Source organism: Ovis aries, chromosome 10 (assembly GCF_016772045.2).
Source record: "Ovis aries strain OAR_USU_Benz2616 breed Rambouillet chromosome 10, ARS-UI_Ramb_v3.0, whole genome shotgun sequence".
Taxonomy (NCBI): domain Eukaryota; kingdom Metazoa; phylum Chordata; class Mammalia; order Artiodactyla; family Bovidae; genus Ovis; species Ovis aries.
In genome coordinates, this window is record NC_056063.1 from 54522628 (window position 1) to 54535033 (window position 12406).

A 12406-nucleotide genomic window follows, 5' to 3' on the forward strand; every position below is an offset into this window, starting at 1 on the left:
GGGTGCTACAAAAGTTGAGTGAAAAGAGCAAGCTGGGTAACAGGAAGTAATTCCCACGATGAGGGGAACAATATGGTTAAAAGATGAGGATAAGATGGACTTTCCTGGTGCTCCAGTCGTTAGGAATCCACCTACCAATTCAGGGGACCCAGGTTCAATCTCTGGTCTGGAAAGATCCCACATGCTACTGGAGCCTACATACCCTAGAGCCCTTACTCTGCAACAAGGAGAGCCACTGCAATGCATAGCCATACACTGCAATTAGAGAAAGCCTGTGTACAGCAATGAAGACTCAGGGCTGCCAAAAACAATAATTAAATTTAAAAGATGAGGCTAAGAATGATAAAGAGGAGTTAGATCAAAAGGGTGTAGTAAGCAATCTTGCAGGAGGGAAGTTAGGAAACCATTGAAGGTTGAAGCTCAGGAATGGCATGATCAGATTTGTGTTTTGAAAAGATGATTGGCAATAGGATGAGAGGAAAAAGAAGGTGAGCCTCGAGGCAGCCAAGATACTGAAAAATGACAAAACTCAGGCAACAGGGGCTGATGGCTTGAATGATGTGCTGGTTTTGGAAGTAGAGAGAAATGGACAGTTTGCAAAAACATTGGGGAAATTGAAGCATTAAAACTTGGTAATTGATTGGAAGTAGGGTGAGAATTTGAAAAACACATTAAGAAAGGTGTTTTGTTGTTTCTCTTTAGGATGGCAATATACATGCAAAAGCTATAGGATTTGAAACATTTTATTGCAAACTAGGAGCCAGTGTATATACTTACCTGTCTTTCTAATTTTACTACTTTTCTGAAGCTGCACAGAAAGTACTTACAATCCAAACTTCTGTTTTTGAAATGCAGTTGAATCTGCATTAACTTGGAATATTGATAGGCATGTTTGGTCTGCAACATCGAATGCCTATCTGGAACTTTAAAAGCAGAGCTGAAATGTGTTTAAATATGTGGAACATATGGAAATTGACATCTAAGCTTCCATTTAACTGTCATCTCATAGCCTTTTATGTAGCAATTGGTCTATACAGTGCTGAAAATTTGCATGTTATTGAGAAGTCATATTTAGAGACTTAGGATATCTCAAATTTGTTGCCTTTAGTTGAGAAATAGATTGCTGGTGGCGAGAACCTATATAATTGAGTTCACAGAGAAATAATTCGATGAAATTAATAAAGTTAATGTTCTCCAGGCAGTTGTAGGCTGCCAACATGCTAAATCTTTGTCCGTTAACTTATTAAATTATTGTTTTATGAATCTTCTGTAGGACTCTATCCAAATTGAATGTTTTGCCAATATTAATCCCCTACCGGTGGTTCTAACAAAGAGTTCTCTTTCAGGGACAGGTCTTTTTCCTTGGGGAAGTAAATAGAGTCAGTGATTTACTGATAAAGCCACCCAGTATATACATCATCTCTGTCCCATATATCAATGTCACAGGCAACAGCTTGCTTTACTAAGTGATTCTGCAGTATCTTCTCAAAGACTGTTTTGTTTAGCAATCAGATTGAAGTGCCAACATGCATATATTTTAGCATCCTTTGAATTGTTTTTATCTTTAATAGCACAATCAGTTCAGAGACATTTTTATGGAATGGTTTCCATTGCTGCAATATTATCCAGCCGTATTGGTCTACTTAAAAATAATGTTAGCCAGTACATCACTTTTGTGCACATTGGGCATGCTTTCTTTGCAGCAGCACACTATATACTTAAAGCTGAGATGTTATTCTTGTTAACAATTGGAGAATGCTCCTATTTGCAGCTCTCCCTAACTGACCAGTTTTTAATTTGGTGTTAATTATCTAAAACTGTTTGGGAGACAAAACTGCCTTTCCATTTTGTGCGATTAAGTGGCATTAAACATTCCCTCCCAAGCCTTGAACATGGACTGTGAAACTAATGAGTGATGGCTTTGTGAAAATTTACATGGGGGTGGATAGAAAACCGTAGAGGAAAAAAGGGTCCCTTTGATGATGACTGACAGTTAATGACAGAGTCTTTCTGTCTTGGTTTGAAAAAGGTTTTTCTGAGTGGGTAGTTCAGTTTAACATCTTTGTAGGTCGATCCTGGAAAGGACTTCAGGAAGATGACTGAAGGACACAGATTTTTTTTTTAAATAAAACATTAAGACAAAAGTTTGCTAAAAATCATATTTTAAAACCAAGTTATTGATTTTCTTTTGGTATTTGTGAGGCAGGCTTTCTTAACGAGTACCATTTCAAACTGTTTCTCGGGAGAGGCGTGTTGTGCTATGTACATAATCTTCGGTAAGGAATTCTACTTGCAGCATATTTTTCTTCAAAGGCTTTGCATTTCTGCATAAAAAGCTTATTAATTATTTGTGGCTGCTTGTCATCGTGTTCTGATAATAGAAGGCTGGTCAAGGATAATAATTACCACTTCACCTTTTTGGATCATATATATCCACTATTCCTACTGCAGTATTACCCAAAGCATCTCTCTTCTCCCTGTACACAGGACCAAAAGTGCAGGCACATCATTTATTGATAAGACAAAAAGAATGTAATGAAATTATCAATGTTCTTGAATTAATTATGAACATGATTAAGAAAGCTAAAATCTCAGGAGCCAGGATCTCATTACCCATTCAGTCTTAGGGATTGCTTTCATTCAGCTAGGCAAAAAGGCTTCAAGCAGCCCCACAATTGCCTTTCTCTCATTTATTTGTGCTAGAATTAAGCTTTATTTGTTTTCTGTTTTCTTCTCCTTCAGACCGTTTCCTCTGTCTTTATCCATTTAACAAACTGTTTCCTCCTGTATCTCAGAAGGCTACAGCGACAGGGCCTACATCTGTCTGCAGCTGCTCACCTTCTTTTGAGTGCATTTCTCTCACCTCATTTTGTTGGAGCTCCTAAATATCTCTCAAGGTAAGTCTGAGAATGTAGCCAAAAAGTTCTTTCAGATTTATGTCTGCAGCTATACAACAGTTCTGTCTGAATCCCATTCAGCCAGGAGTCTTAATGACATCATTATTACGCTGTCTGTACTGGGCTAGATTTTACTTGGCGCCTGCACTGTATTATTACTTATCTTCCTTTCTGTGTGAATGTACGAATAATACTTGTTTAGGGTGGGGGAAGTGGTTCAAACCTAAGAGGGGAGTACATTTTTTATTCAAATCAAATTTCCACAAGTAGTATAAACAGGAAGCAAAAGCAAATCTATTTAAAATTTATATTTGCTGTACAGATATCCTCATTGCACTGGAATGCCTGCCCTCTCCTCTGTGCTATTATAACTGAACTGAGAAAGACAACCAAAATGTGTATTCTATTTAGATTTATTTAAAGATTTCCAAGTGTTGCCTTTTGAAAGGCCCTCTGAATTCCTGGGATTGTAATGTAAAATGCAGAGGAATATTGAATTGGTGTCTGATATAAATGTCTTGAAATTGTCCTCATAACCCCTGACTGAATTTTTTTTTTTTTTTTTTGGTAAAATTGGCCAAAGGTAGTTTGACAGCAAACTTTTCTGAAATGTGACCATAGGTCATTTCCTAACAAGGTCACGTCAGCATGTGCTTACAGTCACATCCAGAGTGATGGAAAAATCATACAGTTGGATGTGACTTTGGTTTAAAAATATTAGTACAGGACTCCTTGTTTGAGAGAATTAAGTCTTGCAAAGATAAGACAGGAGAGAAGAATGATAGCTTTAGGCCACTGAATAAATATGGTGTATGTGATACTAAATCCATTGATCCTGGTTTCCTTTAACATCGAGGTCTGATAAGATGGCTAAAACATCCAGGAATCTCAATGCATAAAATCATTGAAAAACCCAAGCATGTCAAAGCGATAAGTGACAAAGTGATTTGATTATGGCACACAAAATATAAAAATGCCCATCTCTTAAATCTTAGGAACAACCTTGACGTTTGAAGATTTGCTAGAAAATGGGGTGAAGGAACACAAAGGAAAAAGGCTATTTGACTGTTTCTACAAACCTGCAGTCTCTGCATACAATAGTTAGATAATTACGTATGTTACATGAGGAAATGTTTGCTTCGTATTAACTAAATATCTAAGATATTAAAATGTTATTGTGGGGTATTATATGGTTCATGAGCATCATATCTTTTAATTTGGGGGCACATAAAAGCTTTTAGTCTTTGTATGCTTCCTGCTGCATTTTTGAGTTTTATTTATTTGGTAAGCAGATAGTTAGTGGTGTTTACTGAAACTGCAGTTGCTAGTCTGCTGCTATTAGTTCTCATGTTAATCAGATCTACCAAGATAGCTGATTACATTTGAAAGGGTAAAAATGCAGAAGATGCCGTATCTTGTTTTCAGACATCAAACAAAAATAGCAGTAAAAATAATTTTCTTTTTTTGTGGACCCAGAATGCCAGGGGAAAAATAAAAGCATGTTTCTTAAATAGAAGCTCCTTGTACTTCCATCTCATTCGGAGAAAATGGAAATATCTCTGAATTTCTTTTGATATTTCTTTCATATCTTATCAAAAAGAGAAAAATGAATCATAAAATATCCTGCATGCCGTTTTGACATGAAAGGAAGGAACAAAAATCCCATGTGGCTCTCTCGAGGGAAAACCCATTATTGTGGTTTTCTAGGTGGTCGTCTGCACTTCAGCAATTGGACACCATCAGGTGAAGGAGTCTGGGAGCTGAAAGAGACACAAATAGCAGAAGCTGAGATGGAAGAGAAGGTGGAGAAGAAGGAACTAGCAAAAAAGTTGGTAAAGAGCATTTTTCTTTTCAGTTCATTGGCATCTAGTATCAGTACATTTCTAAACAATAAAATACAAAAATATCAGTATTAGTGCTGTAGTGGGCCAGATGCAATGAGTTAGTGGAACCTTTAATAAACTTTAGAAAAGTTGCATTAATGAGATGTGTTTCAATGCTGGTCTCAGAAAATCAAAAAGCAGGCTTCTGTTTGACAAGGCAATTGTGAGAAGCATTGTGGCTTACAGGTTTCATTAATTTCTATTGCTGTAAAATGAAATGACAACCTAGTGTGTCATCACTAACTTTGCGTTCACAGAGTCTGAAAATGAACAACTGAATAACAGTTGAATAATAATTGGAGAAGTTTGAATATTTACCCCATTTTTTGACGGCAACATTATATGGTGCAGGGGGGTAGGGATGCTGTTCAAAACTGGGCCGAGTTGTTGCTGGATTTTATTTTTCTATATGTATCTGACATTGACACTTTACAGTCCTGATACTGAGTGAAAAGGTGAATGTATTCAAATCTAATTGATATGGAAATAAAACATCAACCAAAAGTCAACATAACTAATCTTAAATATTTAATACATGACTACTGTTTTTGTTCATAGCTTGAATTAGTTGTGAACCCCAGAAAGTGCTAAAATCTCATATGTATGTGGAGTTATGTATATTCACAAAGACTTCTGTTTAAAAGCAGCAAGTATACAAGAAAAAGCATTAGCAAGTGTTAGGAGATTTCAATTCTGTCAATATCTAGTGGTGACCTTGGATAAGTTATTGAATGTCTCAGAGCCTCCTTTTTCTCTCTGTAAAACTAGTGAGGTAAATTGGTAATATTTAAGGGCACTTCACACACTGAAATCTATTATTTTATAACTACAGGTATAGGGAAAAATATTTGACCAAACAAGTAACACTGAAATCTATCTTTAGCACTTATTTATCCAGCTGTTAAGCTATTCAAGAACATTTTTTTGTTTAGAACCTCTAAACCATATGCCCATCTGATAACCTCAATAACTTAATTCCTGAAATGCAGGGCTTAATTTGCTCTTAAACATTCCTCACATTTATGCTGAATTGTGCCTACCAACAGTGGGGGCTTGTTTCCTAGCAAATGCGTCTTTAACAAAATCCCCTATGTGTAGAAAGAGGAAGTTATTACATCTTCAAGTTCCTCACAGCAAGTTGTTGGGTCTTAGCAAATTGCTAATAGGCTCATTAAGCTCCTGCTACGAATATCTACAGAGCAAACACAGAATTGATCATGATAACTAAAACTGGGTTTCCGATTTTGGTCAGGAGCCTCCATTCTGCAGTCTTTCAGAGCGGTGAGGTGTTTTAAAAGATGCTTGGTTTAGAGGACGCAGTGTTTTGCTGTTGGTGTCTCGCTAGCGAGTTTCTGTATCTGGGGAGTGTTTGAAGTTCTCTGTGGTGGGGTCAGGTCTGCTCTGAATGGGTTAAGGAGGACTACCTGCTGGAGATTGACTGAAATCAGTAATGGATCATCTCATAAAACTGCTGTTACTAGATACTACCCCGCTATCTCAGTCCTTTGATAGCACAGATAAGAAGTGCTTACCGCAGAGGAGGTTCTGAGAGGACAGATACAGTTTCCTGTACCTTAGGGAGTAAAAAGCCATAGTGCTGGATCAGTGACTTTTCCTAACAGCAAGTAAATTCAGGCCTTATCAAGTTACAGCACAAACTGCACTCATGTTTTATTATTCTCATTAGAGATTTAAGGACTAATTCCAGTTGTTAGTGCTTAGCAGTTTAATGTTTTCCATAGATAAGAATTAAGATTCTTCTGGGGGATTTTTTTTTTTTTTTTTGCTAAAGCTTGCAAAATAGAATGCGGTGATGCACTTACTGTCATGTCAGGCAGTAGATTTTCTAAATGTCCTAAGCATTCTGAAGGCACACATTTTAAAAATTTAAATCTGATGACTGTATTTTTCCAAGTTGGATGTTCACCCATTCCATGGAAACATGCCTTTCTTTGTCTGAAAACCCAAATCTGCTGTCCCTCAGGAAATAGAATACCAGAGATGGGACGGGAGACTGTGGGGTAACTCGTCTTTAACTGTCTTGTATTTTCTCAAAGTAAATTCACTTAATCGAGAGACTGATTCTAAAGAAAAGACCTGTTTTGTAGTAAACTTGGCTTTAAATTCATTCCTTATAGTGAAGCTGGCTTACCTTCCCAAACAGGTGGAAGAAAGCTGTGACTGGCATGTTCATTCTATTTCTGTTTTCAAAGAGATGACAAAGTTTGGGTTGAAAAGCAAAAATTTAGGCTTACCGTCTGCTTGGATATTAACATTAAATCAGTATTTCAGTGACTTTTCAGTAATGTGAGCCTGTAGTTTCCCCAAATTAGTCTTCCTAACATTCTTGAAGGAAAAAAAAAAAAAGATTTTTGAAAAAGAACATTTAATGTAAGTCACAAGTGTGATAACATTGTTATTGGAGTTAAAGCTCAATGATTAATGTCTTATCTGGAGGTTATATTTATTAAAATTAGTCTTTTTGTATGACAAATCTATTGTGAAAAACCTTATTTTAGCCCTTTGTTTTCCTTGGATTTAGCTTCAGATTTTTCATCACATGTGGTTTGAGGCTGTGTGGTGCTTTCAGAGGTGGCTGAATTTTTCAGTAGTGTCAGTCACAAAGCCTATTGTCAAGTTTTGGAGTCCTTTAGAAGAAAATGTGCTACACGCAAATGAAAGTTATGGTCTTTGGGAGGCATTCATCGGCTGACATCCTGATGGCTGTTCTTGGAAAAACCTTTTCCTAAGGTAAAATAGTTCTAGCAGCGATGCTAGAAGAATGGTCTACTTTATGGCAGCTTGGGAATCCTGAATACATCTGCTAGGTAAGGATTAATGGTATAATAATAATATAAATAGCAGCTATCCTTTATTGTGTGCCAGACCCTGTGATAGAGGTTTTAAAGGCATTACCTTAGGTATCAATTGTTTTTTCAGGAAAATCTCAATGTGTTCAATGGACCATTTTTTTTTTTTTCATTTTTAAGACAGGAGGACCTATTCTTGTTAATATTTTTGCTTCTTCCTGGATTTTCCGGTTTCATGCCTGTTTGTGCCCTGGTTTGTTTCCCCCTTTTATCCAGTGATATTCTATCCGCCAGAAAAAATGTAACATGCTTGTTCCAGTTATCTTACTGGGTGCAATTCTCCTTATACAGGAAATAAATTTATTATGAAGAACTCCCAGTAGAAGCCTTGGAAAACTTACACAGAGCTGTGCTGTGTCCAAAATGCTGTTCAGTAGGTTTTCGAAAGCACCCAGGTAACAGCTGGTGCAGGCCATGTGCCAGCTTTGACAGCCCATATGCTCTCTTTAGTGCAGTAATTATCTCAACACAAAACTCTGATAGCCTAGTCTGCTGGGTCCAGTTTCTCTGGGTTAAATTGACTCAGTGGCTTTGTTAGTAAGTTCCTTTGGCACAGTAAGAACTTCATCAAGAGTTTAAGTATTGGGGTAGGCTTCAAAGACCAATATGACTGCTACTTTCAAGACAGGTGGCTTATTAACCCTGAGAGATTCTAGGTGGCGGTTCATTAGGTTGTCACCCCCAGCAATACTCTAGTTAAAGGCCTGTCATTGTTTCTACCAGATCCTCAGCTAAGGGAGGATGACTCACTCGTCTATTTTGGTCAGAGGCTAAGAGTTTAATTTTTTCGTTTCAGTTCTAAGATAGGCACAAGGGACTGAAATACACCACTGAATTTCAGTGGTGGTGCTGGGAGTGGAAGTGTTGGGATGAGGCATGGTAGGACAGAAGAGGTGAAAAATAGCTGGATTCAAACGGGTATAGGCATTGTTAGTTGGACCATCGCAAGCAAGACTTCCCTCTCTTTATATGTCCCTCTTTTCTCTAGCATGTTAATAATTTCTCTCTGTGTATAAAATTCACATGTTAGAAGTTTGGAGTCCATATTTGTGAGTGGTTGGTTTCTTCTCTCCCTCCCTCCCTCCTTCCTTCTTCCCTTTTCTCTCTCTTTTTCTTCTTATTCCTTTACCCCCTTTCATCCTCTCTTCTTTCTTTTCTTCTGAGAAACACACATAGCCAAAGAGCCAGCTGCAATAAAACAATTAATTAATACAAACCCGCAGTGGTAGTAGAGAGAAAACTTCCCATGCATAGCAGCCGTGACCTTGAAAAGTGTTGCCTGGTGTGCAATCAGAATTCAGCCGCAGATGTTTGAAGTTAAGCAAGTGTGATATGCCATTAGCATTTCAGCTTCTTTTCTGTCTTCTGTTCTTAGCATAGACTTTGAGTGATAACTGTGCTTGTCATGACATGCTATTATATCACAAATGAGTTTCAACCTTACTTTTGGTCTTTTCATAAGATGATACTAGGCTCATAATCTTAGCAAGAACATTGAGCCACTAGGTCTTTTGGCCAAGAGCAGCTTTCCCTGTGCTAAGCCTGTGGGGGTAAAATGAATGGTTGAGTCTCTAATAGAGCTTGGGTACAGAATGGCTTCAGACAGCTCCCAAAGAGAGGATGGCGTTCTACCCATTGGAATCACTAGGTGGCATAAAATAATTAGACTGTCTCACAATTATTCTTGAACCTAAAGAAGGCTCGAAGCAAGGGCTGTCTGCTTTGTCAGTATACTTTTAATTTCTTGTGCTGAAGAAGAGGAATGCACAAAAATAAGTGCAATACAAGGTCCAGGAGAGACGGGGTCCTACCTTATAATGCTATATAACTCCATAGCCCCTGTAATACTCTGATCATCATGCTTCTTTCCTTCCTTACTCCATATACGCTAATCTGGTTCTTGCCAGACCTTTTGTATCTCTCATGTTCATTATTGTAACGTCCCAAGATAGAGGGCTGTCTGGCAAGTAAATATTGGCTAAGTGAATGAATAAATGGAGTGAAGTAGGTGCTTCTCTTTATGGAAATAACTCCAACTCTAAGTGGCAGTATATAACTTTCCAGGTGGTGCTAGTGCTAAAGAACCCGCCTGCCAATGCAGGAGACACAAGAGATGCAGGTTCGACTCCTGGGTCAGAAAGATCCCCTGGAGTAGGAAATGGCTCTTACCTGGAAAATTCTATGGACAGAGGAGACTGGTAAGGTACAGTTTATGGGGTTGCACAGTCGGACACAGCTGAGAGTCTGAGCACACACCAACCCACCCACACACACACAATGGATGAGTCAGGGAAGTGGAGTCAATGTGGTCCTGAGTGCTGGGCCGTCCAGTTGGATGAGACGATTGGATCTTTTCGAGACAATTCTTGGCTTTAAGGATTCTAAGGAAAGTCTGGAGGCCCCAGATCCTTAGTGACCAAGGTCCAGGGTAGGGACATGCCCAGGGTTAATTTATTTCAAGCTGGATTCTAGGTTGAAATTGGTTCATTACTAATGTAATGTCATTGCACTAGTGTGTTTTCAATTTAATACTGCGCATTAAAACCCTAAAGAGCTTTTGTAGAAAGCTAGACCAGCTAGTTTATAAAAACTCAAACACAGACCTTCGTTATTTAGTTTTCAAATACAGGTAGTTATACTTCTAAAGTCATTATTTATATGTTGTCAGGAGTACTCACCAAATTTATTGACTTGTACATTATTCTTTGCAAATAAGTTCTGGCTGCTCTCTGCATATTATAATTAAAACGACAGGGACTTTAATCATTTATGAAATTTTAAACTACATACTGAATATAAATGTATCATTCAATGTGATAGAATGAATTAAATTCATCACTGTCAAATAACTGTATAAAAGATGAAATATCTCTCATCCCACATCATTAACTTATTAAAAAAAAGAACCAGATTTGCAAGCATTGTAATAATACTTTTATGGTCTTCTAAGGACACTTTGAAAACTAAGACATTTGGCATATATAAGAAAAATATTGTTGACCAAAAAGTTGATTTCTAATTTTATCTGTAAAAGTTCTATTTGAATTGGTAATGAAGAGTAGCTTTCAGATGGAATCAAATATATGGAAATTCTTTTATGAGAACATGAAGCATTTTTATCACCATGGTATACATAGGTAAAACAGAGGTTTGGCCATCCACATCACTTAGGTGAAAATTCTTTCTGTGAATTGAAAGGCTAATTTGGGGCAGGAAGGGAATTGAAATATTTATCTGGTATAGGTAAGTACCAGGTGATATTTGACCACTTTTCAAGCAACATTCTGGGCATGTTTAGATACAGTGTCACACCGAGATCTCTAAGAAAAACCAAACAGAATTGGCAAGCCATGATTCTGATAATTATTTTTATTTTCTAGTTTGCTATAATCGCTACCATTTTCAGCTAACATATGTACTTATGAAACCCTATGAGATTCTATTCAAAATAAATTTTGTGAGATAATTTTATACCAGAATGTTTTCTAAAGTGTGAAAACCTCCATGTATCATTTATTTCAGGAAAATATAGACTATAAAGTTTTAAATACTTCTCCCCCAATCTAACTGAGTCTTTGGAAGTTTCAATTATTTTATCTATGTTTCTTGGTTTCCATCTCTTCTTGGGCAAGACATTTGTTAATCTTCTGATTGATTCACTCATTTAAGAAATTTTTATTGAGCCCAGCAAGACATCAGGGGCAGGGAAAAAGGGGACGTGGTTGGGGATGAGATGAGAATCTGAGCCCTTCCTTTCGAGAAATAGCTATTTAATGGAGGTAACACAGGTCTTGATAAAACCTGAAATGGGCAATTCTTTCATCAACTTATGAAATTAACCAGTTAACTTTTAATTTGGGGGGAACAAAAGTATAAATTAAGTAAAATTATTTTCCCACATCTCAATTTGTTTAATCTCACTCCTAGCCGTGAACTTCATGCAGTGTTTCCAACAAGACATAACTAGAAGGAAATAAGCCTTTGGTGGTATTCTAGGATACTCAATATAATTTTTATGAAAGTGAAAATAGGAAGAAAATCTTAAGTCCAAACAAGACAAGATATGTCACAGTGGAAATCAAATCTCTGAGTTTTCAGTGTTATATTCAGTGATATTTTATCTTGTCAATAATTTTAGATTGGGTGTTTTCAGAGTGCAGTTAAATAATACTGAGTTCCTTCTATTCTCTGGCCCATTAGCACCAGAACCCACAAAAATCAATGTCATCTAGAATTTTATATCATATTAGCTGTAAGATACCTCACTGACTTGTAGTTCCTTGTAACTATTTTTGAAAAGTAAGAATTGTTTCCAGCAGGGAAACAATTCCAGAATTAGGAAGCGTGTATAGGATTTGGGAATCGATATAGCAAAAACACTTATTGTTGTTGATTAATATACTCTGCCCTGACAGAGTCTGTTAAAAGCTGACTAGAAACCAATTTAGTCTGACTGTTAATTATAAAGTTAACTTTAGCTTTATATTAATCAGCAAGTTTGAATAACAGTGAAACTACAAAATGACTAATAATTCAAAAGAAAAACCACACACACACACATATACACAAACCAGAGAGTGGAATAATGATTTAAAGAAATATTTTAGATGAAAACATATGTTCTCAAAAGTACTTTTGTTGCAGCACACACAGGTTTTTGCCCCCAAACATGGGTCCTGATCTGTGAAATGTATTCCATATACATTTTGCCTTTCTTTAAAAAACAGCGTTACAACTTACTTGGTGTTCTTTCTTG

The 12406-nt window shown here is 37.0% G+C and overlaps 1 long non-coding RNA gene across 1 annotated transcript; it reads left to right on the forward strand.

Moving 5' to 3' along the window:
* The first annotated feature begins 539 nt into the window (after positions 1–539).
* On the forward strand, positions 540–12195 carry LOC132657262 (uncharacterized). The gene is made up of 2 exons (XR_009595143.1): positions 540–2897; positions 4605–12195. It is a non-coding gene; the product is annotated as an uncharacterized LOC132657262 (long non-coding RNA).
* The last annotated feature ends 211 nt before the right edge of the window (positions 12196–12406 follow it).